Source organism: Bubalus kerabau, chromosome 10 (genome assembly GCF_029407905.1).
Source record: "Bubalus kerabau isolate K-KA32 ecotype Philippines breed swamp buffalo chromosome 10, PCC_UOA_SB_1v2, whole genome shotgun sequence".
Taxonomy (NCBI): Eukaryota; Metazoa; Chordata; class Mammalia; order Artiodactyla; family Bovidae; genus Bubalus; species Bubalus kerabau.
In genome coordinates, this window is record NC_073633.1 from 71,790,645 (window position 1) to 71,817,871 (window position 27,227).

At 44.2% G+C, this 27,227-nt stretch overlaps 1 long non-coding RNA gene across 1 annotated transcript; it reads right to left on the bottom strand.

The window, feature by feature from the left end:
- Nucleotides 1-1,669: 1,669 nt before the first annotated feature.
- LOC129621545 (uncharacterized) lies at nt 1,670-25,260 on the bottom strand. Its single transcript, XR_008699436.1, has 3 exons — nt 24,990-25,260; nt 19,091-19,249; nt 1,670-2,370 (listed from the first exon to the last, which is right to left on the bottom strand). It is a non-coding gene; the product is annotated as an uncharacterized LOC129621545 (long non-coding RNA).
- Nucleotides 25,261-27,227: the final 1,967 nt, after the last annotated feature.

The window sequence follows — 27,227 nt, forward strand, 5'->3', positions numbered from 1 at the left end:
ATGAACTAATGCACTCATTACTCAATTCTATACTAAATCTAAAAAGGTTTCAGAAGGGCTTCTCCCAAAAAACAAACCTACTAGAAAGAGTTCAGGACTTGTTTGCTATTCTCTCCATCTCCCCAGCCCTCCAAGACTGTGCGTATTTAGTTCAAAACCCTGTGTTCATAAATAATTTCAATCGGTTATTCCCCCCACCCCATCATCCATTGTGGTCATGTCATTCATTTGAAAAACACCTGGGTTCATTTGCTTCAGTTTTCCTCCAGTTTCAGGATGCTTTTCACTTTGCATCATTGCTGATTTATTTCATTCTTTGAATAGGTAGAACACTAACGTGCCTTCAAAATTCAAGATAGTATGAAAAGACACACTCAGAAAAGTTTACAATGTGTTTTACTCCTGTTCTTAAATGAATGTCATTCTTTTTCTGTAAGGAAATCATCAAATGGGGGGAAGAAGGTAAAAAAGACTAATGTAACAGTCTTAATGGCAATGAGGAACAGAAATGAGGAGGATTTCCTATGATTAGGAGTTGTCTCCAGATCAAGCTCCACCATCAACATTTGGGAGCAGGGGATGGATATAAAAATATGTAAAGGTTTAAGGACAAGTCTCAGTTTTCAGGTTGGAGTGCCCGGTAGGATGGAGGTTAACCTCTGGTGGACAAGTTTACAGGAAAAGAAACAGGTTTGGACAGAAAGACAATGAATTCCGGTCTTGATATGTACTGTGTTCTTGCCCAGCTTATCTTCTGGAAAGCCAGAAGAAGCAGAACTAAATGAAAGGGAAAGCAAAAGCAGCAAGAAATGTGGGAAGGGCAAATGAAAGCTGCACAGCAAGGAACCTTAAAATCTTCTTAAAATTACTTGTCTTTATGGACTGCCCCATTGTAGTTCAGTCACTGAGTTGTGTCCGACTCTGTGACCCCATGGACTGCAGCATGGCAGGCTTCCCGGTCCTTCACTATCTCCCAGAGTTTGCTCAAACTCCTGTCCATTATGTTAGTGATGCCATCCAGCCATCTTATCCTCTGTCGCCCTCTTCTCCTGCCCTCAATCTTTCACAACATCAAGGTCTTTTCCAATGAGTTGGCTCTTCGCATCAGGTGGCCAAATTATTGGAGCTTCAGCATCTGTCCTTCCAATGAATATTCACAGTTGATTTCCTTTAGGATTGGCTGGTTTGATCTCCTTGCAGTCCAAGGGACTCTGAAGAGCATTACCATAGCCATAAACACATCCTCCCAAAGCCTGGGGTCCTTTTGCTCCATCAGCCCCTAAATAGGTTAGAGTACATGGTTTAGTGGCTCTGGAATCAGAGTCTTCCCTCAGACTCTAGCTCCACCACTTCCTAGCTGGGGGACCTTGTACAAGTCAGCTAATCCATCTAAGCTTCAGTTCCTTTCCAGCAAGACAGAGAGAGTGACGCATCACGTATACCTCGCAGTGTCGTGGAGATTATGGGATAATTTAAAACAAGTGCTCAGCACAATGGCTGACTCAGAGAAGGCATTTTCTCTTTTTTTCCTTTAATCTCAAGTAATCAAGATGCTATCTCCCTCACCCTCTAATATAAGCTACACAATACCCCACTGCTGTGGCTCTCAGCCTTGGCCACACATAAAAATCACCTGGGGAGCTTTAACAAAAAAAATACCAAGACTCAGGCCTCACCGCCCAGAGAGTCGGACTTAATCGGTTTGGGGTGGAATTCAGCATTGGTGTGTGTGTGTGTGTGTGTGCGTGCGTGTGTTTTTAAAGCTCCAAGGTGATTTTAAGCAGAGTTCAGCTCCACTGCTTTCCTCACACACTAAATCTGAAGAAGGGCTCTCCTAGGCTGTACTCCCTCTTGACCCTTCTGACAGCACTTCAGAAGAGAAATAGATTGCTTAAATTGTTCTCTTTTTATCCCAAACATCCAAAGCATATAGCAATATGTTATTCTCCAGGAACCTCTTTTCTGAGAAACATAAATACCACCTTCCCCACAGGAAGAAAGGAATGTTCCTCCCCACCCAAAAGAAACCTGCTCCTTTCTCACCCACCCAGGCGGACTAGAAAGCAAAGCACACAGAAGCTTGGTCAGCGCAAACTCTGCCCAGAGGAGAAGAGCCAGGAAGGGGCAGTCTTTCCATGGGCCCAGTCCAAGCAGTCCCAACCAGCTGAGGGACCCGGAGCCTGGGAGCTCCCGGAGGGCAACGCCATTTCTGCTCATCACACAAATCATGTTTAATGAGTGTTGGCTGCTCTCAGGAAGCACGAGAACCGCCACACGGCCCTTACGCCACCCACGTCCACCAAACCGATGTGTACATGGGCTGAAAGTCAATTCCTCCGTCACTTCAGGGTTTACTTTGAAAACTCTGGTCTGCGGGAGGAAAGGGAATCAGTCACAATAAGCAAAGGTAGAATGCTCATGAACAGCTAGATCCCCCGAGACGCTCTAGGTGGACGCATACCTATCACCAGTTGCTGCCTTCAAAACAGGAAAGAGGAAGCTTTCTGAGAACAGGAAGTAGCTCCATGGTCAGTTTAATTTTTCTTTTGCAAATCTTTGTCTAATCTGTTTGATTTCTGTTTACCAGTTTAGGAGTATTTTGATAAGGGGATTTCAAGCTCTACGTTCCCTTTGACCTGGAATCCCCAAATCACAGCTAGTAATGAGGTTTTCTGTCTTAAGCCACCCAGCTGCCCCTCAGGGAGCCTGAAGCCTATAGATGTTCAATATAGAATGGACTGTGCATTGACAAAGGTGTTGGGCAGAGCCCCTGAAACAATAGTGTTTGGAATGTGGGTCCTCAATGCTGTGCTTAGTTCTGAGCTTTACTTCTTGAAAACACTGGTGGGCGCTGAACCTGGGCAGCCCAGCCCAGGGTATCTGGCCATTCTTGATGTTACAGGCAGCCCAGTCTAAATATATCTTCCCAGAAGCAGGGGCCCAATGGCCAGATGTCCAGCACAGATAGAACCCTGGGACACCCACTCAGTCTGAGCCATGACCGTTACACCTGCACAATCTCTGACAGCCAGGGCCTCGGATTCCTTGGCAATCCAAAGACAGCTGGAGCAATTCCACCACTCAAACCCCCACTCTACCCCACACCTCTTCTTCTGAACCCTGCTTAGAGTGGTGGGAAACTGTAACCTTTGGCTAAAGAACATTTCTTTTATTCCCATCGGGTGTCAGAAAGACCCTAGAATACCAAATGAAGAATGAGAAAGCAAGAAATAAATGGAAAGAAAAACAGGCAACTAAGAATTTGGCCATCTTGGATATGAACAAGAAATTAAAACTCTTCTGCAAATGTACCCTTATGTACCACTTGTCTATAACTCCCTTTAAGATAATTCATTCCATGCAAAGGGACATTGAGCGTGTACCTTGGTTTCAGCTGTAAGTCTGGGGTTGAGCTGTCCAAGCTCAGAAAACATTTGACTCAAGAATGCACAGACTTGCAGTTGCCAGCTGGAGTTCTTTTCAAGAAACCCATAATCCAGAGCCTGCTACTAAAAAACGCTTCAAATCCATATCTCAGTCAAACTCAAGTCTTGCAAATTAATGTGCTCAATGACAGAAGCAGGGCCTTGTTGCTTTTTTAAGTGAATGTAGCAGCTTGTTTACAACGATAATGACTGTTAGAAAGTGACGATTGATTGATTGATTCTCACAGCTGACATTTGAAGTATTGAGTATTTGTGTATACTGATGACAAATATGAATAGATCCTCCCCCTATATCCTTGCAATCAATTAGGTGTATGATTCCAGGTCCAGCCTGTACCCAAGGGGAAGAGACAACACATGGCTGTGAATAAAAGGAGGGGCATTATTAGGGTCCATCTCAAAGACTGGGTGCCTTCTTTTTCCAGCTGGGGATCACAAAGGATTTCAAATTCCTGATGCCAGTTATAAGAGTTATAAAGAAATCATGCCATTTGCCTCAAATAACCTTTCATGTAAGACGGTGGGCAGAGTGCCCGCCACAGAACATCACCCAATCCTGAGCTCGTTGGTCAGCTCCCCTTTCTGCAGAATGTTCCTCTTTTCTCCTCCAACATAAATGAACCAAGCCTGTGTCCCGGATCCTCAAAGTATCGAGTATATTTGGCAAACACATTTGAGCCGAGGTATTTGTGTAAATGAGGCTTACAACGTTATCCTTCATAGGAGACACTTTTGGATGTTAACTGAAGTCTCTGGTGATAGCACATCCCAGGGAAGCTGTTTGGAAGAAACTCTGGAATGCTGAAAGGGACCTGAGAGATCAGATTCTAATTTTCTTGCTTTATAGCAGAGAAGAAAACTGAGGCCCAAGGGGGACATGACCACAGACCTTCCCAAGTTCACATAGGCAGATTTGCAAAGACCTTTACAGTCAATTTTCCTCATTCTCTCAAATGAATAAAAGGGAAAGCTCTTTGACACTCCAAAAATTGGATCTCTGGGTTGCAGTGTTAGAAGCAGAGTCGGGGAAAAGCCATGAGTAACAGACCCAGGGCTTAATGCTAATTATATGTTTGTTGGTTTGCCTTTCAACACCTAGAGTCTCTTGGCGTATTTTGGTAGTTCCAAAGACTATGCCACCCAATTCTTCCCCATTCTCCTCCTCCACCCACCACTGCATCCACCCCTCTCTCCTCAGTCCCCAACAATGCAAAAGAAGAGACCACCACTGGCACCTACCCTAAAGATGGCTGTCCGCCGAGGATAATGTCCGGGGCCAAGAGTGAGATCTGAGTACCAGAGCTGGGGTGTCTGGGCCTCCAGACAGGCTTCACAAGACCCTGTGAACCAGACCGTCTTTGGAAGTCAGGATTCCCCCTTTGACTTCATCTCTTTGCAAATGTCATCGTTATCTAACACTTGGGCCAAACATAGATACTCCTGTTACACAAGATGATCAAGCAACTTCATCAGAAAAAAAGCAAATCTTCAAGAGACCCTTGCAGAAGGCTCACAGCCTGCTGGAATGTGGATCACCACATTCAACACAGCAGCAGAGAACCGAGTTCTGGGGTTGTGCTCTGAAAATTCAGACTTCTTGGTCTGTCTCACCAGGGCCAAGGGAAGTGCAGCTACCTTTAGAAACAAAGGAGTCACCTGGTTTCACAAGGTACATGCTTCTTGATATTGTGCTGTTTCTTGGATTTGAGTTGCACAATACAATGTTTTTTTGAGCCTTTGAAAAGGAAGCAAAATCCAGGTTTTATGGACGGGACAGGGTCTCAGTGTGCATGCAGGCAGACTCAATCAGCCTGTTAATGGTACCTGTTCATTTCACGTTTTTGCACCCCAGCAAGATGAGGTATTTACTCTTCTGCTATAAGCCATGCCCCTGGGTCAAACATCTCCCACTCACATTTTTCTCATCAAAGACCAAGAGAAGAAGACCAGGCAGCATTTACACAGAGAGGACCTCAAAGCTCCAACTGAACTGGGCCTCAGGGAGGGCTCTAGGGGCTGTGGAACAGAGGAAACGCTCCTCACAGGGAGGTTCCACACCACCCAAAGTCTGGGCTGCTCGCCACACAGACAAGAAGGAGAGGTTGCACAGGCACATTTAAGCCAGATGGTGCGCACAGATGTGAGGCTCCCCTCCTAAAGGTCGGACACCATGGTTTAGATAATAAAAATCTGTGATATTAGAAATTTCCCTAGAGGGGTTTTTTAATTCCCTGACTCTCTTAATAGCTTACCTGTCCCACAGGAAAGCTATGACCCATTCTTCACTTATTTAAAAACTGTATTAAATGTCTACTCTCCTCTCCCAGACAGAAGAAAATGCCGGGTATTATTTTTTCTTTCCTGGTGGAAAAACCACGATGGAGACTTCCAGAGTAGGCAGCAATCTAGGACTCCACGTCTCCCGCATTGCAGGCAGACGTTTTACCATCTGAGCCACCAGTGAAGCCCAATCTAGGACCATAACAGTGCAGAAATATTAACATGCTCCTCTTCCTTATGAATTTTTCACTGAAGCTCAGTGTATACATATGAAGGGCACAAATCCTAAATACATAACTCAATGAATTTTTATCAACTCAATACTCCAATGTGACCAACACCAAGATCAAGAAACAGCACATCTCCAGCAGCCCAGGAACTGACTTTGCATGTCCCTCCAGTCACTGCCCCCCATCAAAAGTATCCACTATCCTGACTTCTGGCTGTTGTTGTTTAGTCACTCAGTCATGCCCAACTCTTTGTGACCCATGGACTTTAGCCCACCAGGCTCCTCTGCCCATGGAATTTTCCAGGCAAGATTACCAAAGTGGGTTGCCATTTCCTTCTCCCATATCATAAATATGTTTTGCCTGTTTTAAACATCATGTAAGTAGAAGCAGCTAAGGTACTTTTTTGCATCTGGCTTCCTGTGCTAATATTTTGTTTGTGACAGTCAAGCTTGTTGCTTCATGTATTTATGGTTTGCTCATCCTCATCACCATACAATGTGTTATGTGATTATACCACCATGAATTTATCCACCTTACTGTTGATGAGCATTTGAGTTGTGTCCAGCATTACATATAATGTTGCTGTAGACATTCTTTTACGTGTCTTCTGGTCAACATGTATATTATTTCTCTTGGCTATATTCCTAGGGGTGGTGCTATGTTCTCTTAAATGATAAAGATCTGAAATAGATTTGACAGCTACATTTTAGATCAGATTCTTGCTGCTCCTTGATCAAACCAGTTTCTTCTCAACTCTTCCTTTCTAAGTTGGTGCCAAGATATGGTTCTGATACCTGGAGCAAGTTTGGGTGATGACTTCTATTCTGACAGAGAAAGTCATTCAGGATTCAGATCAAGGTTGTTGAGCTGGTCAGCAACAAGCCGCCTGGAAAGTACCTACAACATGCCCTGGGGCAGGTCTGCACGGGAAACCTATTCACTGAGCACTTCTGAAATCACCACCACTGCACTCCAGGCCCTGTTTCCAGATCTTCCTGCAACTTCTCAGTTCAGACTCTTTTTGTGCCTGTGAATTTCTGGCTTGCTGTAGAAAGGCTGCCAGTGCCTTGTCATGAGCCCCAGAGACCAACCACTGGCCTCCTAAGTGTACCACTGGGTGCAGGATTCACCTGATGCCAATGTGCCCAACACTGACTTGGCATATTCCAAAGAATGAGGTAGACTTGGTCCCTCTGCCAGTACTCAATCTAGCTCCCCATGCACAGCACCCCCAGAAACACCCAGTAAGATTTGAGGCTTCCTGCATAGAACCGGCTAGAATTTCCAATAACTGAGTTCTCCAAAAGCCCCAGCTTCTGGACAGGTATTTCCACTTACGTTGTCTCATCAGTAACCCCATCCTGTCCCTCCACCTCAGTGTGGCAGGCATGGTTCTATTTTAGATTCTGTTCTATTAGAGGTTGCTACAGGTTACACCGGAGAAGGCAATGGCACCCCACTCCAGCACTCTTGCCTGGAAAATCCCATGGACGGAGGAGCCTGGTAGGCTGCAGTCCATGGGGTCTGGAAAGTCGGACACAACTGAGTGACTTCACTTTCACTTTTCACTTTCATGCATTGGAGAAGGAAATGGCAACCCACTCCAGTGTTCTTGCCTGGAGAATCCCAGGGACGGAGGAGCCTGGTGGCCTGCCATCTGTGGGGTCACACAGAGTCGGACATGACTGAAGCGACTAAGCAGCAGCAACAGGTTACACTGTCTTAAAGCTAACACATGGTATTAGCTTTTCAAATAGGATCCAAACCTAGACGTTTTTGAGTACAACTGGAACCTCAAATACTTTACTAGGAACCTTAAATAAAAGATAATCAAAAAATCAACAAAGGTAGTTTGTGGAAGGAACATGGAAATAAGAATTGGGAGATCAGGGTATAGTTCCGTTCCAATTTCCAGTTTATAATTCCATTTCAAGTGGTTGTAAACTGGGGAGGTGATCCAGGGAAGGTCACTTAAGCTTTCAGAATAACAGTGTCTTTAACTGAAAATGAAAGAGACATGCGTTATCCACAGAACACACTTCCATGAGAGCAGGGATCATGTCATTTTTCTCCTGACCACAGTGTCACCAGCCCCTACCATAGTGTCTGGCCCATAGTAGGCACACAATACATGCGAAATGAATGGATGAATAAATTCATGGGAATCCATGTCAGGCTCTCTTACAAGCTTTTTTAAAATGCACATGTCAAGGCCCCACTCCATAAATGCTCATAGGAGGGGCCCAATCCTTTTTTTTTAAAGGGAGGAAAAAAACCTCTCTAGGTAGTTCTGATTCAGACTCATAGTATGAAGTTACTTACAACTATAAGATTCTATTATTCTATTAAATCTGCTGTATAAATAGTCCTTTACTAAGTTTGGCACGAATTTATTTAATTTTATATAGTTCCCTCTTAATGAGGACAAATAGGCAGTTCACTCTCTAGACTTCTCCAGATCTCAGAAAAGTTTGTTGAACTTTTTCCCTGTCTGAAATCAATGCACCCTGATCTTTCCCTTTCACTGCGATATTCTTCTCCCACTTGTTTTGAAGTCTGTTTTTTCCTTGAATTACACCAGTTGGATTGAGAACATCAAATCTATTAATATAAAGATATAAAGTGAAAGTGAAAGTCGCTCAGTTGGGTCCAACTCTTTGCGAACCATGGACTATACAGTCCATAGAATTCTCCAGGCCAGAATAGGGGACTGGGTAGCCATTTCCTTCTTCAGGGGATCTTCCCAACCCAGGGATTGAACTCAGGTCTCCTTCACTGCAGGTGGATTCTTTACCAGCTGAGCCACCAGAGAAGCCCATAAAGATACAATATCTGAATAAATAAGAAAAAATAATTTCTTGTTTGGATAGAATTCCTATGTGCTGGTTCACAAGCATTTCCCTTTTTCTCTTATCTTCACCTAAAGTTCAATTAGAAGGAATGACTGAGAAATTTTTCTTACAGACTTCTTTAAATATCTACTGAAGTTTTTCTCTTTTTACTTAGATACATTTACATATTGTAGTATGACTGCCATTTTAGCAATATTTATTATACTACATCATTACAGCACAATATTGTCTATACTCATTCTACTCTGCATTAGATCTCTATGGCTTGTTTACTACTCGTTGCAAGTTTGTACCTGAAACGTGTATTTTATCACTCCACCCTCACCCCCTGATAACCACTGTTTACATCCACCACTGTTTTTCGGAGCTGCAGCTTAAGAAACTTCCCTTTTCTGCTTCCCTCTTGGAAAACACTGGCCACTCCCGCTACAGAGGGGCCTGCAATCCTGCAGCCTTGCCTTATGTTTTCTACACACCTGTGGTCAATTGCCCTGGTCAAGAAGCCTAAGCCAACAGCAGCCTACTTAGTTTTCTCCCCTACCCTCTCCGGTCCCCAGGCCTCTGCGGCTTTTCCACCTGGGTGTTATTAAAAAAGTGAAGAGGGCAAGAGAGAAAGTGTTTGCTGGCTCCTTTGCCAACTGGGCCCCTCCTTCCAAGGCCGCATGGCTCTAGTTTCTTTGTTTCCTCTTATGTTTAATTTTCTTTGGCCCAGGCTTTCCTCAATGGTTTTCTTTTCGCATTTTATCACCATAAATTAATTAAAATGTTTCTGGCACTGAGTTCACATCTGATCATCTTGGCAGGATCCCCTTACACAGATGGCGAGTAGATAAAGAGCGATCCAGGCATTCAAGAACAAGAAGAACAGCCCACATAGGGAGCCAGGCTGAGAGAGGGCGAGAGGACAGGAAGGGCCATGGAGAAATGACTGCCACAGGCCACACTGGAAAGTTGGAGTCAGGGGTTGGGGGCCCACAAGGGACATCTTGGGACTCTTCAGAGTTCCGATTCCTTCCCCAAACTCCCTAGAATAGAGCTGAAAACCAACTAGTAGAACCAGAAGTGGTCCTACCTCTAATTCCTCTTCACCCTGCAAATTTGGTTGGCTCATGGTTCAGATGGGCTACACAGGTTGGGAGATGGTGGCACTCCAGGGGTAAAATGTGACTCGGGAAATAGGAAGAAGCAAAGATCTCCCTTGACTGAGAATCCAGGATGCGTGGATCAGACCCATACTATCCTACAGCCTTGGAATATAACAACAAGACAGACACAGGCCTTCTTCTCTTGGTGTGAAGAATCCAGTAGGGCAGATAGACATGAAAGGCCAGCTATATCAGGCAGTAAAGAGACCACAGACTCAGAAATTGAAACACATTTTTGTTATTGATAAGAAGTACATTGTACAGGGACTTCCCAGGCAGTCCAGTGGTTCAGACTCCACACATCCAATGCAGGGGCCATGGGTTCGAACCCTGGTCAGGGAACAAAGATTCCCCCATGCCACATGGCATGATAAAAAAATAAAAACAAATTAAAATAAAAAAGAAGTACATTGTACAGACAGTACAAGTATGTCCACCGCCCAGAGACTGGACCCACCATTCCCAGGGTCTGGCTGCCTCGAGACTACTCTGGGGGCAGGTGGGGGACCTGAGCACCTTTTAGAGGAAGGCCATGGAGTTGTGACACTCAGGTGGAAAAGCAGAAACCCAGTGATGCTCAGCAAGAGGAGGAGAGGCAGACCTATAGTCATAAGTAAACTTCCAGAAGGCCATTCGAAAGGAGAGCTGAAAACACACTGAGATTTTAACATTTCTTTAAAGTTACTGGCACATAATGCCATCTGATTTTACAGGGAATGCTATCCTCATCAAAACTAACAAGCAAAATAATGAGATTGTGAAAAATGCCACAGATGAAATAAACAGGATGCTGTGCCAAAGAATAATAGAGACTGTGAGCCCTTTAGGTAGGCCATCCAGACAGAACTCCCTGAGTGCTGACACTTACGTGGGAAGACAGGAAGGACCCTAGAGGCCTCAAACTAAACACGGAGCGTCCAAACTAATACTACACGACCTGCACAGACTGCGACTTGCAAACGCCCCACTCCAGGTGGGCATCCGGAGAGAATAAGCAGCGCCTGGAGCCACTGCACTCCCGGAGCCGCATCTCCCGCGACCGCCAAGGCTGAGATCCGGCCATTGCTTCCGGCAGCTGCACAATGTGTTCATTGAAAATCAGCTCAGTCTGTTGTCTCCTGGAGCCAGGTGAGAAGGGCTTTCCAGTTGCTTCCATCCTCCACTCAGGGGAGGAGGGAAACATGGCACATATCATTCGCTGCAATCTTTGGCCTCCCTGTGTGCCAAGCTTAGCACTGGACATAAGCAATTGCTTCATTGAGGCCTATTTGTGAGGAGAAGAAAATCTCTCAAGAGCCCCACATGTTCCATCTCCAACTGTACCTCTGACGTTTCTGGTCTTCCAGGCATCCCTGGTTCATCTTCTGACCACCTCAAAGTTTCTTTAGCATTTGCACGTACATATTCATGCTATCATAACGCTTCTCTACCCCTGCCTTCTCCTGCTGTCTCTATTTACTGTGGATCCAGTTCCTCCAACCACCTCTGACTTCCCAGGTGGCTCAGTGGTAAAGAACTTGCCTGCCAATGCAGGAGAACGAAGGTTCGATCCCTGGGTCAGGAAGATCCCCTGGAGGAGGAAATGGCAACCCACTGCAGAATTCTTGCCTGGAGAATCCCATGGACAGCGATTCCTGGAGGGCTACAGTCCATGGGGTCACAAAGAGCCGGACATGACAGAGCACACACATACACAGTTCCTCCAACCACCTCTGACACTACCCTATACTTCTTAGGAGTAAGAACTAAGTTGTGTATTGATTTTTTTCTAGGCACTTAGTAGATGTGTGATCAACACAATGAATTGAATTTTAAAGTTACAACAAATAAATATCTCATTTCTAAATTGTTAAGTATGAACAATGAAAGCTTGACTTTTTTTACCACCTCTGAATTTCATCTTGCAGATGAATTTTAGAAATCTTCAAAGAAAGAGGGAGTGGGGGAGAGTGAGGAGGAATACACATAAATCTACTATTGTTTTTACTAGTATTTTCTTATTATTCCAATGAGATAATCAAAGTGTATCATTGGCAAATATAAATAATGTATTTAGAGATGCACATTTTGTACATACACACATACTGATTTCTTTGAAAAACCTTCCTGTATGAATTGTTTTTCTAGAGTATGTATGATGTAATATATTCCGAGACGAGAACAAAAAATATTTTTAAAATTTACAGTGGCCAAGCATTCCTTATTTTTCTATTCTTTGTTTCAGTTCCTAGAGTCCTGTGCCCAGCTCTCCCAGCATCACTAAATTCAGAGAAACACAAGGCAGATTAAACCATGAAACAATCCATTAGAGAGCTCTGAGGCCCGGGAAGCCTCAAAGATACAGGGTCAAGGGAGTGCTATTATTTTTATATTAGTTTACATTTGTCTCCGATTTTGAAACAACTTGATGTTTTCCTCTTGTCCTTGCATTTGGTCTCTCGTGGGGCTCGGCTACAGTTACTAAGTGGAGCCCGAGGGAGTTCTCCGTCAGAGACTCGGGGCCTGAGAAAAGGCTGGGTCTGGGAATCTCTTGTCTGATGACTCTGCCCTGGAGGTGGATGGCAACCCTGGGGGAACTGGACTCCCACCTCTGATGTGTGGGCTTCAGGAGCACCTCTAAACAGCCTGGAGCTCTGCCTGTGCTAGTTAAAGGATGCTTTGCAGACACGGCTGATACTGTGCATCCTCTCTCAGTCGGGAGGCTGAGCTGTGTTCCTTTCAGGATCACCAGCCTCACACACATGCTGTCTTTGGGATTATAGCACATTTTCTCCCATGTTTCCCATTTTTTTGTTTTTGAGGGTTCAGGAAGTGAGATCAGAGGGAGGCAGGAAAAGATCTAGTTTATAACAGATAATTTAAATAAAAGCAACTTTACCATAAAATAATTAGATGTGCTGTTTCATTCAAGCACACAAGAATCCCACAAAGTAAACAATTAGTGATCTCTTTTGGAAATTAGCAAAAGGTGACACATAAAATCCATTATCTTGCTGTTGTTGTAGTGATGGTTTAGTTGCTAAGTCGTGTCTGACTCTTGTGACCCCGTGAATTGTAGCTCACCGGGTTCCCCTGTCCATGGGATTTCCCAGGCAAGAATACTGTAGTGGGTTGCCATTTCCTGCTAGTTCACAGCAATAGTTACAGGTAAAGCTTTGAACAGGTAAAGATGAAAGCTAGTTTCATCCATCTCTGAAACTAGCAAGATCGCCACTATAATACATGACCTGATGCCGGAAGACTAAGCATGCAAACCGCAATTCCAGTTTTCAAAAGGGCAAGAAAGTTGGCACTGAAACCAAACTGGCTGTGAGAATGTCTACAGGACCCAGGCCTTCAATTCTGATCCCCATCACTCTGCCCCTACAGGACGGGGGCCATGCCTTATCTAATTGGACTCCATCTCAAATGCACAGCTGAACTTCAAGACATTTCAAACAATTCAAAATTAATTGTTTTACCAAGGATAAGGATATCAGGCAACATGCTTAGGCAAAAAAAAAACAAAAAAACTTTACTAGGTAGTCTTTTAATCCAGAGGCCATAATCAAATGTTGGTAAATTCTGCCTTAAGCTTCTACTGGTTCCTGTCACTCAGCTAAGACAGAAAACTGTCTTTCCACTGTTTAGACAGACAGTAGGCATCTCTATTTCATACAAACAAAATTCTCTTCAGATGCAGTCCCCACCTGATGACATCAGATATATGCCAGGAACTAGCAAGCTACTTATTTCCCCTTTAAAAAAAAAAAAAAAAAAGTGTCCTTAAGTGTCCTTATTGGGCAGAAAGGGGTGAGAGGAGACTGGAAAACTAAACTACCAGTTCACATCTGGAAGCCAGGCCGCCGAGCCAGTTCAGCTCAGATAACTTGTCAACTGGTCATAGTCTATGAGATCAGAAACAATGCCTTTCAACTAGAGCATTTTTCTCAGGGCAAATTCTCATGACAATCCAAAGATGCTGGAGTCAGGTTTGCAGTTGCGGTTAGAAGGAGATGTATTAAAGCCACCCATCCCCACTTCTCAGGGTCATGTCCTAGAAACACAGTCTGGCATTTGATCTGTGTGTGCTGATAAATATTAGTGACAGCCAGCTTTGACTGCTGAGTGCAGCAGCCTCCCCACCAGGGGCGAGGTGAGATGGGAAAGCGCCTGCTGATTGCAGTGATCTGATGAAGCCCTGGCTCTCTACAACATGCAACTTTTTTCCCTATGCCTCCCCAAAGTAAGGACAGGCCTCAGCACATTAGATGTGCCACTGAACTGAAGTTGTATAAGAGCCTGCATCTCACTCTGTGCATCCAGTGACCTGGGAACTGGGCACAAAGCCACTTGAAGGGGTAAAGGAAAATACCTCCCCTCCACTCCCCATAAAACTGCTTATAAAGAAAACAGAAGTAATTATGGGAAAAAATGCTTAAAAACCTAGAGGGCTCTATTAAATGAACCTCACATGGATTCTAGTTTAAGTTTCCAAGACTCGGGCAAGAAATATTCATGTTGAAAGCTTCTCTTATCCAAGATATTTGGTAAAGCCAGCATGGTTGTCCAGAAGTCCAAACAAACGCATCAAGTAACTAGTGGCTTCTCTTTATTTTTAATTTACTGCAAAAACTGCATTAAAATAGCAACAAAGGAAATTAGGAAAGAGAAAAGTTTCCTTACCACCATTGCAAACCATGAACAAGCTTAATCTCATCTTTCCCCTTCAATTCCTTGTTTATGGGCCAGCACGATTTTTACACAGTAAATAAAATGTCTCTCCAATCTCATTGTTAAAAAAATATTTTCTGAAAAACTTTGAATGTACTAAAACCCCACAGTGATCCATCTACACTCTGGGCTACATTCCCCCAAGCTAAATCAATACTAAGCCAGTCATTTCTCAGGGCTAAAGATTTCTTATCTGTGCTAAAGCAAGCCGTCTTTAAGTAGGTATGAATGGCACCCAAAAACCCAATAATATAGAACTGAACCATAAACTGCCAACAGTGTGTGCCAGCCTCATTGGGTTATCTTCCATTTATCCCTCCAAATTCACTCTCTACCCTTCTCCACTCTGCTCTGTACCCAGAAAGGCTGAACCACATGGACATTTACCTCAGGCTCCCTTGTTCTCTGGGGTCAGCCAACAGGGGGCAGCAGCAGGAGAGCAGAGGCCAAGAAAGTGAAATCAAGGTATTTCTTTTCCTAGCTCCCCAGCTCCCCAGGTCTTTCTCCTGAAGGTCATGGCTTCCCTCCTGCAGCCTCTACTCCAGCCACAACTACAGCTCCCAGGGCTCTGCAATGCTCCCTCCCCTTGCTCCTGCAGCCTAAAGCTGGTAGGACTTCCCCCCAGTGCTGATTCCCCTGAACTGTACCTAGACTCTATGATTACACTCTTTTCTTGGCTCACCCTCTTGAGTGTGCTATTGGGATCCTGACTCAAACACTGGACAATGCAGGAAGTGACCAGCTGAACCCCTGTATCTAAAACCAATGAGGATGGGGGGAACACAACATCCTATAGTCCCACAGCAGGAGAACTTTAGAAAATAATCAGTGAAACAGATGGGAAGTAGTAGTAAGAATCAGTCACTCAGCCATGTCCAACTCTGCAACCCCATGGACTGTAGCCCACCACGCTCCTCTGACCATGGAATTCTCCGGGCAAGAATACTGGAGTGAGTAGCCATTTTCTTCTCCAGGGGATCTTCCCGACCCAGGGATCAAACCTGGGTCTCCTGCCTTACAGGCAGATTCTTTACACTCTGAACCACTAGGGAAGCCCCCAAAACAGATAGAAGTCAACATAGTCTTGTAGACTGCCTGCCATCTGCCCAAGAACTATGCTTTCCCTTGAATCTCAAGGCCACCCTTAGATGCCTGGGGCCACACCTCCCTCGAGGCACAGACTGTCAGATACCTTTGTGTTCCACCTCACATCCTCTCAGCCCACCTTTGACTTCAGCTGTTGCCTTGGCAACCAGCTGCACCCAGGTGTGCCCAGCAGCAACTTTACCTCACCTACACCCAGGATCACTTCTGTTCTTCCTTGGGGCATCTCTGACACAGAAGGGGTGCAAGACACTCACATGTGCACAAATGTGAAAGACTGAGGAAGTTAATCTCACGGGACAACTCTTGGCCTGTGGAGCGGGAGAGGCAGCAGTTAAATGTTCCTGTTTTCTGTCCCTTGAGTGAGTAACTCTGAGGTGCACTTTACATGGCTACTCAGAGGACGCCCAGTGGGATTGGGCCCAGTTGCATTGGTGACCATTTTAATATACCTTGGTCCTGGCTTTCCCCTCTCCCTATTTCATGATTTGAACACCCCCATCCCTTACAATACCTCACAAAATGAACTACCTGCACATAAGCTCTTCTCATTGACTCTGCTTTCGAAGAAAACCCAACCTAAGAGAGGCAGTGGGATCTCCTTGCTACTCCATAACAGAAGAAAAGCTCGGAAATAGGAGACAAAGAATGAGGAAAATGCCTCCTAGTGCCTGTTTGAAATGCACCCCCAGGTGCTCAATGGCCTGACCAGCAAACCCCAGGATCATCAAACTATCCCAACTACATAAAAATGTTTCAAGGTAGAACCACACTCCTTACCAGCCACAGGGAATCTGCATTTTAGGTAACACAATAACCTAAGTCCATTATTTGCTCTCCTTCAGTGAGGGGAATAAACCAAAAAAGGATATCCTTCAACCCAGTTCCCCTATCTGGAGGCAAAATACTCTCATCCCCCAAGATATTAAGGAAATGCATCAAACTTAATTTCTACAGTTTATTTTCAGACTGCTCTATTTGCCTGGTGCAGAAAGAATCATCCCCTCAGACCTTGAGATTTTTTAAAGTATTCAGCTGGTTTCCACAAATTCTCTCCAGTACAAATAATCTTTTTTTTTTTAAGTTGCTTCTCTCTTCCAAAAAGTCAAGAAATGACCTCTCCAGTAGTCTTCTGGGTATGAAAGAAAATACACTGGTTTCATATATCATTAGTCCATGGTGTGGGGGAAAAGGAGAGACCACGTGAAGGAAACAGGTGAATCTGGGGGAGTAAAACAAGCGGAGGAAACAGCAGGAAAATGCAGTCTAGTGGTAAGTGCTGAGAAAAAGGCTTCAGCACTCAGGAAGTTCTATGCCTCAAGATGTCAAATGGAATAACTTTAAGCAAGCCATTTTGAATTCCTTTAAGTTGGTATGATTCTTTTCAGTTCACTCGCCTGTAAAATGAAAACAAATTCCACTTACTGGGGACAAAGATCAATACCAGAAGACTCCACACATATGAATACTCCTGGGACCACAAGAAAAAAAAGCTAGAAAGTCAGATAGGATGAGCCAGCAGCGAGATCTCACCAACTTATCCAGTTCCAAATTAAAATAGGCCACTTGTTAGGTAGTTTTCCAAATAAACACCTTATACAGGGGGTATGTATGGAGTTCAAATTCCTAATAATGTTGGTAGGATATAATGAACAGGATTTCCACTTCTTATTGTCTGCTTCAAGTTTATAAGGCAGCCCCCAGGAAGACACGCAATGCCCCCTCCCCCACTGCTTCTCCTCACCTTCTTTATTTCATCCAGCAATAAAGCCCCATGCCCAAGGCCACACATGGGGCTGAGATGAACATCACAGGCCCAAACCTTGTGGAAAATAATCTTTTAGCAGCAGCATCTGGCTTCTTGGCATGATCCCCCAGCTGCCGCTCTGACAGCTCTGAAGTTGCTTTTTACTTTGTCATATGTTCGGCTGCTAACGGGCTATCTATTCTTGCTTGTCCTCCTCTGGGTCATTTTTCCTTTCAGACTCACATTGAGTTCCAAGAATATAGCACATCATACCTCCTCTGCAGGAAAGCCCCATCCCTAGTTGTCCTGGAATTCAGAGAGCTAGGCATCCCATATGGGAGTAAGCAGTCCCAAAGCTCAAAGGGGAAACATCTCATTACACTGCCTGGTACATTTATTCCACGAGAAGCAGGCTTGCGAAGGGGCGATTAGGCAACTTGACAGGCACAGGTGGTAGACTAATACAAAGCATCATTTGTCTTTGTGTTTACACAGGACCAATCACTATAGTACCCAGGGCTTAAACAAGCACATAATTTTGACACAAAGGCCACAACCAACTTCTCATAATTGGCAATGCTATTGGATTCCAAGTATTTTCTCCTCTTGATGCCAATCTGAAGACCCAAATGGGAAATTTAGCACCTGAAAGTGGTTTCTCAGGCCCCCGGTGCTTACTTCAATAGTCTGTGGAGTCTCTGCATGCCCAGTAACAGACCAGACAAGGGCCAGATGTCCAAACAGGAGCCTGATTTCCTGAAACTCAAGAGTGGTCGGAGAAACCAGCATGCAGTTGGCTTCCCATTCAACCCCTCTGGAGGCACCCAGGGTCCAAGTGAGCCCATGATGACCTTATGAAGTGACTAGAAAGCAGCCAAACATGTACCTGCCTTTCATGGGTTTGCAGTCAGGGCTGCCACGTACTGTTGAGCAGGCTGAGCACTGCTCAACTCCAGAGAACACTATCCATAGAGGCCAGTGATGTGACCTGATGTTGCTCCACACAACAGCCCTGCCCTTGGTAAAGAGATAACTAGAGGATACAGGACAAGGACAGACGACCACAAATCAAAATTGCCCCAAATGTAAATGACAAGACGGTAAGAGTATTTTTAGAATATGTAAAACATAAACCCTTAAAATAAGTATAAATGAGTTTCTGGGATGATCAGAAAGAGTTGATTTAATCCTAAAAGGTGGAACAGTTTCTGAGAGAGTAAAAGAGAGTGAAGAGAGAATGATGGGATGCAGAAGAGAAGAGAATGTGATTTGATAGCAGCAAAGCAAAACCTAAAAATTACATGGATGAAGTTGGAGTTATTTCTTCAGGAAAAATTCTTGGGGCATCTAAACCATGGATGATGTGGCTGCTGCTGCTAAGTCGCTTCAGTCGTGTTCGACTCTGTGCGACCCCATAGACAGCAGCCCACCAGGCCCCACCGTCCCTGGGATTCTCCAGGCAAGAACACTGGAGAGGGTTGCCATTTCCTCCTCCAATGCATGAAAGTGAAAAGTGAAAGTGAAGTCACTCAGTCGTGTCCGACTCTTAGCGACCCCATGGACTGCAGCCTACCAGGCTCCTCTGTCCATGGGATTTTCCAAGCAAGAGTACTGGAGTAGGGTGTCATTGCCTTCTCTGGATGATGTGGCTAGAAGCCAGTTTTCTCTCAGCTCCCCATTTTTCCATCTGCCAGCCTCTTCCAACTCCATTTATTCCTTCAATGCATGGGCCCTAAGGAGAACCAAATTATGAATAAGACAAGACCCCTATCTTCAGGAAGTCAAAATCTAGAGTTAAGCCAAGTATATATGGGGTAAAAGTCAACATGGAACTACTGCCTGACACAGTATGCTTATACCAGCATTTCAAGAGAGGTCAGTCCCAAGAGGGATAAAAAGGGTATCCTCAGGGAAGAATTGGCATCTGAAACAAACCCAGAACAACAGTTAGAATGTCAGCAGGGAGAGGTGATTGAAAGCACATGTCAGGCAAACAGTAGCACATGAATAAAGGGATCCAGGTAAAGGGTAAGATATTAGGAAGAGTCTGCTTGGAATAAAAGCATCTAAAGGGCAAGAGGGGATGTGGAAGTAACAGTGCAATTTAACTCTGGAAAGTTGCACTGAGGAAGGTTATTTAAAGTTTTGAATGCCTAACTAAAGAGGCTGAACGTTCTTATAAGTCCATAGGAAGAAATCCATTGTTGTTATTCATATATTAAATTTTGAGCAGAGAGTGATGTAATCAGAGCTGAGCAATTAAAATCAGCTTTATCTGCCAGCAGAGTTCCCGTTAATTGGCGATGGTGGAGACTAGTAGCCCAGGACAAATTAGCAGGTGAGAGGCAGCGCAGGGGCTGGACTGCAGCCGTGGCAATAAGAATGGAAAGTTTGGGTCAGATGCCAAGAAACCCAGGCAGCCTCTGGATGTGGCAAGAAAGTAGTACAAAGGAAGAACAAGCCTGAGAGAAGAGAAACAGGGAGGCGGGCCAGAGTGAACAGCAGAGGGGTGAATTTTGCTTTCACATGTTAACTGTGAGGAGCTTGTGGCATATCCAGCTGGAGATAGTCAGCTGGAAGGTGGGAGGGTGCTGACTCTGGTGTCAGAGGTAAGACTGGAGAGGTTGAGTTTTGTGGTCCTGCAGGTCTGGGGTCAAACCCTAGCTCTACATCTAGAGTGTCTAACTATTGTGATCTGGAGCAAGTTAGAAGCCTAAGACTCAGTTATCCCATCTGTAAAATGCTTATTTAACTTATATGCAGAGTACATGAGAAATGCTGGGCTGGATGAAGCATAAGCTGGAATCAAGACTGCCAGGAGAAATATCAATAACCTCAGATATGCAGATGACACCACCCTTATGGCAGAAAGTGAAGAAGAACTAAAGAGCCTCTTGATGAAAGTAAAAGAGGAGAGTGAAAAGTTGGCTTAAAACTCAGCATTCAGAAAACTAAGATCATGGCATCCGGTCCCATCACTTCATGGCAAATAGATGGGAAAACAATGGAAACAGTGACAGACTTTATTTTGGGGGGCTCCAAAATCACTGCAGATGGTGACTGCAGCCATGAAATTAAAAGACGCTTGCTCCTTGGAAGAAAAGCTATGACCAACCTAGATAGCATATTCAAAAGCAGAGACATTACTTTGCCAACAAAGGTCTGTCTAGTCAAAGCTATGATTTTTCCAGTAGTCACGTATGGATGTGAGAGTTGGACTATAAAGAAAGCTGAGTGCTGAAGAATTGATGCTTTTGAACTGTGGTGTTGGAGAAGACTCTTGAGAGTCCCTTGGACTGCAAGGACATCCAACCAGCCCATCCTGAAGGAAATCAGTCCTGAATATTCATTGGAGGGACTGATACTGAAGCTGAAACTCCAATACTTTGGCCACCTGATGCAAAGTACTGACTCATTGGAAAACACCCTGATGCTGGGAAAGATTGAGGGCAAGAGGAGGAGGGGATGACAAAGGATGAGATGGTTGGTTGGCATCACCGACTCAACGGACATGAGTCTGAGTAAACTCCGGGAATTGGTGATGGACAGGGAGGCCTGGCGTGCAGGGTCCACGGGGTCACAAAGAGTCGGGCACGACTGAGGGACTGAACTGACTGAAAATGAGGACGATAGCCATATTAATATCCCCAGCACTCCTGCAAAGATTAAATAAAATAGATGTTAGCATAGGGCCTAGAACACAGAAAGCCTGCGATGAACACAGTCTTTTGTTATTTTCCCTGCAGAAACACTGTCTTTATTATTTTCCCTCTTTTTTTTTTCAGTAATCAACTCAGTTCTTAATAATGTACCCCAGCTGTCCTCCTGCTCTTTTGCCACTTGGGGTCCTTTTATGGGCTTGGCATGTAGCCCTCTTGCCTTTCTCTGTTCTCTGGAGTCTGGGCCACCCTGATTCTTGTCTGGTCCACCCGTCTCGTGAGCCCTTCAACCTCCCCTCTGACATGCTTGAGCCTTGATATATGCTATCCCTGCAAACTTGCCTTCCGTCACAGATCCTCACCCTGAATTCATCTGCATCTGCCCAGGTCCTGTGGGGATGATTTGTTTTCTAATCTGGGGTCAAGATGAGGGGAAATGGGCCTACCTCTCAGCCAAAAGGTTTGACTTCAAGTCTTAGACAATATATTTCTTTACTATAAAAGTTGTAAAACATTGGGATAATGTTACGGCTTTACTACCCACTCCTTTGTTCTCCCGTAGCACTTTGTCCATCTCCTTGTGACAGAATTTATCACGTTGTGTTATAGTTGGTTATGTGACTGGCCCCTGCCCCCCGCTGGGCCACGGGCTCCTCCAGGGCAGGGACCGAACCTTATTATTCATCTTTGTTTCCCCAAGCCTACCAAAGGTGTTCAATAAATATTGAAAGAGAGTTAACAACAACTTACATCTGTACAGGTCCTTATGTTTTGCAAAGGCCGCTGAGGGAGATGGTAGAATCTGGCTCTAGAATGCTAAGCTATAATTTTTCTCCTATTCATTGCACCTTAAGTAAGTATAGCCATCAAAATGGGGAGGAATAAAAGGACCACATGCCAGTTTTTAAAAGCAGTTCCAAGATTTTGGGATTTCACTAATCGGTGTTTTAAATAACCTATTAATTGGGGGAAGCAACGTGGTGTTCCCAACTGCTTGTACTTTGCTAAGTCAGTGCCTTAGAGAAAAACCGTCATCATCAGCAACTGCTACTCTCCTCATTTCACAAAAGGAAGATTTTAAACAGCCCCCCAAAAAAGTGGCATAAACATAAGCCTAGAATAAATGAAAACTTTTAAAATTGGTAATTAGCTTTCTGAAACCCTAGTACCACTGCCTATCTTTTCCTCTTTCCCCGAGGACAGTTGATTGGCCCCGGCGCCCAGACTTACACTGGGTGACCACAGTCCAGAGCAGTGTTTCTCAGACTATGGCACTCCTGGGTGTCTGAAATTGCTCTGTCAGCATCTTTCTATTCTGGTGAAATATGCATAACATAAAATTTACCATTTTAACCATTTTTAAGTGTACAGCTCAGTGGCATTAAGTCCATTCACTTTGTTGTGCAACCCCCACCACCATCCGATCCAGAACTTTTCCATCTTCCCAAATGGAAACTCCATGCCCGCTAAGCACTAACTCCTCGTTACCCTCTCCTCCCAGCTCCCAGCAATCATTACTCTACTTTCTGTCTCAGAAATTGACTACTCTAGGTACCTCACATAAGTGGAATCATACAGTATTTGTCCTTTTGTGACTGGCTCATTTCACTCAGCGTGTCTTCAAGATCATCCATGTTGATCCATGTGTCAGAATTTCCTTCCTTTTTCGTGCTGAATAATATTCCATTGTATGGATATATTCATACTATGTTTTATTTATCCATTCATCCTTTAATGGGCATTGTTTCCACTTTTTGGTTATTGTGCTTTACTGGACTTTTTACTTCTTTTTTTTTTCACATGACAAAAATCCCAAATATGTAACATAAGCAAATTCTGAGTCATTTTCTGGTGCTTTACAACTGAATCCTACTCTGGGATGACCAAGTCTGCTTCTACCCTTCCACAGTATGTGATCCACCTGTGCCCGTGCCTGGTACTTCACATTTAATGTGTGTGTGTGTGTGTGTGTTTATTTTTATTTTTGGCTATGCTGAGTTTTTGTTGCTGCATCCTGGTTTTCTCTAGTTGTGGCAAGCAGGGGTTACCCTCTAGTTGCGGTACATGGACTTCTCTCACTGTGGTGGGCTCTCTCGTTATGGAGCACAGGCCCCAGGGCACACAGGCTCAGCAGTGGCAGTTCATGGGCTCCAGAACATGGACTCACTAGCTGTGGTGCAAGGGCTTAGTTGCCTCGTGGGACGTGGGATCTTCCCAAACCAGGGATTGAACCAATGTCCCCTGCACTGCAAGCCAGATTCTTAATCTCTAGACCACCAGGGAAGCCCTGGTACTTCACATTTAAAAACGCTGGTGGAGAAACTGAGTCATTGCAAGACACACAGCAATACAGGCATACAGTGCTCAAAAGAACCTTTGCCGTAACAGTCTGTATTCCATTTGCAATGCAAGTTAAAGTGGTGGGTGGTCCCTGCCTTTGTACATAACTGTACCACTTTGTTACCATAATAGCAAATAACCCATAAAGACTATTTCTAGTCCCAACTTCAACAGTCTTTGAACCAGATACCCATTTAATGCAGAGGTCAATCCACTGTGATGCTAGTCTGACTTTCTAGTGCAGAAAACACCTCACAATTAACTGATGCCTCATTAAAAGTGGCATTGGAATACTTATTTTTAGTAAATTTTAGGTTTAATATAAAGTCTGAGTTTCTAAACTATCTTTGTCTTGAAGTTACCAATCTTTTTCCTAAAACTCCCTTGCACGAACAGAAATTCTCTGAAGTAACATCACTGAAGTTAAAACAGCAAATTAAATATGAGACTGAATCTCAGGTTTGTGCTTCTACTATGAATCAGGGCTTATGCAAAATGACATCATCCATGCTATTTGATTAATACTGTTATTTTCAATAGTATAGGTTTTCTAAACATTGGGAGTGTATGTCCAACTTTATGTGTATAGAGAGTATAATAAGAAAAAGGATGGAAATCAACACAAGAGATGCACAATGTTGTCCCTTTAAAGGAGGTCTGTACATTTTTCAAGTTTGCCAGGCAAGAGTCTAGAGCTCTATTCCTGGAATGCTCCCCTTCATGTAAGAAGTAATAGGGCAGGTCAAACCAATTAAGTGTTCCTAAAAACACAGCTCACCAAATACCATGGCTGCAGAATAACACCACCAAGAGCCAGCCAGCAGTTTAGAGTGGTGCACGGAGAGGAATGACCCTGGGGGACACCACGTTAAAAGCTCAAATTTCACTTCCCCAGGGGAGCACTTTCCTTTCAAGCTGCGACCTCTATCGCAGCCGTTGAGAATGACACCTCTTCCCCACTCCCAGGGGTGAGTGCTCTCCAAAACTTCTGGGCCAGATTGCAGCCAAATGAGCCATCAGGCATTCCCCTGGGATAGTCAGACTTTTGCCCTGAGATCTATAATACAATTTGACCTTCTTTCTACTGAGGTAAACACGCCACCTGTCACCTCAAAAAACTCAGCCTTGGAGTCAAGCACATCTGGAATCAGCCTATAAACGTAGTTCTGAGATTAATGTTGAACAAGAAAAAAGGCTAAGGTATCCGCCACTGATTTCCACTTACTGACAATTCCCACTCAGCAGCCATGTTCAGCTTCCACATGCGAACACCTGAACACCTCCCTGTCAGCAACACTACACTGAGGTTGGCCAAAAACAAGCCTCAGAACACCCTGAAATGCATTTTATAGTAGTAAAATAGTAAATCAGCATGTGGTGTTTCATATTTGTGTCCCCGGTGGACAGAATCAGAAGTGATGAAGGGAGATTCTGAGAGAGGCAAGGCGCACCTGGAAACTCCCCGGTACTCACCTCTTATCTTTATGGGCACAGTAGGAGCTGGGCCATGAACTAACATCCTAGAAATTCATAAAGGCACAGGAAGCGTACAAAGCTGCCATCTTCCCCCAGAAGTAACAGTTACACTTCCAAGAAACTAAGAAGAGAAAAAGAAGCATGAAAAGATCTTGTCTAGAAGCTCACTGAAGTACTCCTACGTTCCATGAAAGGGTTGCTGCTGCTAAGTCGTTTCAGTCGTGTCCGATTCTGTGCGACCCCATAGACGGCAGCCCACGAGGCTCCCCCATCCCTGAGATTCTCCAGGCAAGAACACTGGAGTGGGTTGCCATTGCCTTCTCCAATGCAGGAAAGTGAAAAGTGAAAGCGAAGTCGCTGAGTCTTGTCTGACTCTTAGCGACCCATGGACTGCGGCCCACCAGGTTCCTCCATCCATGGGATTTTCCAGGCAAGAGTACTGGAGTGGGGTGCCATTGCCTTCTCCAATGAAAGGGTAAGTAAGGCCATTAAAAAATACCCGTTTCACAAAAATCTATCTTCCTACTAACATCTGGAAATGAGCCTCATGTCTTGAATTCAAAATGTGGATCATCCATAACCCTAGTTATACAACCAACCTGTTGGCACTGACTACAAAGGGGAGACGTCCTGTTGAGAAGGAGGACGACTGCTTTACATTCAATGAAGAGATCGTGTCTCCTTTAGCACCAAAGCACAACTTGGTAGGCTCTACATTGGCGCATGCGCATGCGGGGTAATTTAGCTGGTGCCTCTTAGTCACAGCTCCTGTGTGTGCCAGGATTTAGCGGCACAATGTGATCGTATCATAAACATCCTGGCCCTCCTCGCTTTACTTCTGAAACCAGTTTTGGTGACTGACACTGCTTTCTTTGCAGCCTTATCGGCCTCTTCTCCCCTTCCGATTGTGGGTCTGATCTCTTGCCCAACATTCCTGTGTTTAGACTGTCTGGCTGAGGGCATTTTCCTCTCGCTGCTCAACAAACAGGTTTCCGCAGCCTGTTGGTTTGTTTTCTGTTTGTTTCTGACACAAGGCTGCGTGCACCACTTTCTGGGAAGTTTCAAGTTGTTTCAGGGAGTTCCTGGTTTGTTCAGTTAAGCTTTCCATTTTTGGAGTGAGTGCCCCCAGAGTTAATATAAAATCAGCTGGATCACAAAAACAATTTTGCCTCCCTTGAGAAACTGGCTTTCAAAGAAAACTTTGTTTGCCTGCATATTTGATAAGAGTGATCAGGAAAGAAAATAGAAGTCCTATAAATCTTCATGTCATTTGTCATTTTTCATATTCTTGCCTCCACTTCAGTTCATCAAAAGTGGTACCACTTCGGCCAGATGGGAGGGGAGCTTGGGGGAGAATGCATACATGTATAGGTATGGTTGAGTCTCTTTGTTGGCCACCTGAAACTATCCCCACATTGTTAAATGGCTAAACTCCAATATAAAAGAAAAAGGTTTTGTTTTTTTGTTTTTTTTTTAAGTGATGCCATTTAGTCCTCTGTTAGATAGCTCTTACTAACATACTCTTCTCACTAACAGCTGGCTATTAGAACTTCATTCTTACCTGTGATTGAATATAAGATAGTAATCAATAATCCTATTGTAATGTTTTTCTATTCAGTTCTTTCTCTTTGGGCTTTACTCTTCCATGGAATTTAAATACATGAACACATATTTCTACACATCACCCAAAGCCAGCTTTTCTTTATCATCTTCCTCCAATCGTGGAACATTATATCCCGTAAACAAGGCTGGTAAGGGCATATCTGAGCCAACCTTTTCTTTGGCTGCCTTTCAAAAATTGTTTAAAACAAGATATGTTCTTGAACTGGAAAAAGGAATTACACATGATAACCTTAGAAAGCAGCTACTTGCTTTGCCCAACTAATATCATTGCACAACACCATGGCTCCATGTGGAGTGTTGTCTTCAATTATGGGCCAGAGCCCAAAGTGACGAAGTTGGGATGAAATTGATTTCAATGGGACATGACCATTGAAATGTTATATTGAGTATGACCATAAAGTTGGTATAATTATCAAACACAGAGTATAGGATAATTATGAAAAGGATAGTGCATAATTCTGTGTTCTATGAAATAAGTGACTCCAGTTATGGGTCTTTAACCTCACTAATTGATTTTTAACAGCAGCATCTACTCTGACAATCACCTTTTCAGTCTTTTTTTTAAGTTGAACGCATAATTTTTTTCTTGCCTCAGTAGTCTTTTTTTAAATT